Source organism: Euprymna scolopes, chromosome 13 (genome assembly GCF_053919585.1).
Source record: "Euprymna scolopes isolate OS-2025 chromosome 13, ASM5391958v1, whole genome shotgun sequence".
Classification (NCBI taxonomy): domain Eukaryota; kingdom Metazoa; phylum Mollusca; class Cephalopoda; order Sepiida; family Sepiolidae; genus Euprymna; species Euprymna scolopes.
In genome coordinates, this window is record NC_136494.1 from 133,570,484 (window position 1) to 133,572,520 (window position 2,037).

The following is a 2,037-nucleotide window of genomic DNA, read 5'->3' on the forward strand; positions in this document are numbered from 1 at the left end:
GAGCTCAAAAGGTCACTCATTTTAATACTTCTTCGTAGTTTTTCAACATTTTTAGTTTAAAAGAAAATTGAAGTTTATTTTTGGAACGAGCCTCGTGCATCAATTGCTTCTTATCTTACCTGTTAGTCACCGTGCACTTACTAGTTATGCAAGAAAAAACGGAATGCCAACTGGATGACAGCAATATATGTTTCATGCAAACATCATTAGATGCGTTCGTGTACACGTCATTAGATGCATTCGTGCAGAGCGAATGATTTCCCAAAAGAAAAATGAAGTTAAAAAAGGATGATTGATTAAAGTAGTGGGAAATGGCAAATAGAGGAAGTACTTAAAAAAAGGAGAAGAGTGTACGAGAAAAGAGAGAAGGGAGAAAGAAGACGGAAAAGAAAAGAAGACAAACAGCGACTTAAATAGAAAGAGAGAGAGAGAAAGAGAGAGAGAGAGAGAGCAGCATAGGAATACAAAGATAGAGAAGATGCAGAGAATGTGAAACTTGTTATATAATAAATATTCATCCAACCGGTTCTTAGTCATTAAGTCATCTATAAAAGTCTGTTTTGTTTTGTTTTCTTGTAGTTAACTATTTTCGGAACGGTTCATGTCTTGGCTCATATTGCATGCCATGGATTGTTTTGTACTTCATCTTTCTAAGTTTGTTACGTGTGCTTGCCTATCAGCACCAAGATGGGGATATTTACAAGAAGCTAAGACTAACTATTAATTAAGCTCCGTTCTTTATGAGCATATATCTTCGTGTAATCACGTTAATTCCGATGACAACAACTGCACGGAGGAAAATTGGCACCAGAATGCAAAATTGCATTTAAGCAGGAAAGTTTTATAATGATAATCAACCAATACACAGCATTCAAAAGTAAACTTTGTTGAACTTATTTGAAACTTTGTGAACAATACAGATAATCTAATATATAAATCTCACTATGCCTGTGTGTGTGTCTGTCTCCGTTTTTTTAAATTGTATCTCCTCCTAGACAGATGGTCGCTTGAAGGCGCTCAGTAGCTCAAAAGATTGCATATAGGGTGCAGAATTTTATTAGGGGTATTTAATTGATTAAAACAATTGTTAAGGGATTAAAAAAAAGGAGTTCAAACTTGAAAGAAGGGACAACTTAACGAGCATAGTGCCCATTGCGGTGTTCTGCGCATGCGCACTATCTGTAACAGATTTATTTATTTAGTAAATTTGCAAGTGCATGGAAGCAGTTGTCTGTTTGGGGCAATGCGTAGCGTCATCGATTACTAACACCAATGTTGTGGGTTCGAGCTCCATCACTATTTTTTGTTACATTCTGATATTCTTGACTTTAAATGTTACGTAATAATTATATAAGAACACTTTTATATAAAAACAAGGCCAATAGCCATTAGTCGCGTGCTCTCGTTTAATAAATTAATGCGTGAATGTAGGATTGATATGAAATTCTTAAAGATAGACTAAAATGACCGAAAAATGTGCTGAAATGACTTAAATAAATAAAAAGTAAATGACTTAGAATGACTTAAATGAAATTAAAGATGAAGTGAATGATCTTAAGAATGACTTGAATGCTTAAAAAAAACTGGACTCCTTCAAAAAAAAGCTTGAATGATCTGGAGAATGACTTGAATGGCTGTGAGACTGACTGGTTGAAAATTGGGTGATCATTTTACATTAAATTAATACAGAAAAGCGATCCCACACTTTATATCACAAAGTTACAAACATAAGTGCAACATGTAGTAAGAACAGATACTACATTTTGATCTTGGCCAAGAGGCCAAGAAAATGGTATTTATTTGCTCCCCCACCGAGTCGATTAGGCACAGGGCCGATTTTTAATGTTGAGGAGTGAAGGGGAAATGGGTACCAACTCCCTAGGGAGTAGGGAAGCTAGATAGTGACAATTGGTATGAAGGGTTTCCCCTACATTGAACAAGGTCTTATATGTGGAGTTGACACCACATATCGTATTGGCTTGCAGTATCTGCCGGTTTTTTGGGGTCGTTGCTCGACCTTTCTGGGGATGGATTGCG

General features: G+C 36.0%; 1 pseudogene; it reads right to left on the minus strand.

Moving 5' to 3' along the window:
* Positions 1-1,656: 1,656 nt before the first annotated feature.
* LOC145292588 (U2 spliceosomal RNA) lies at positions 1,657-1,793 on the minus strand (annotated as a pseudogene).
* Positions 1,794-2,037: the final 244 nt, after the last annotated feature.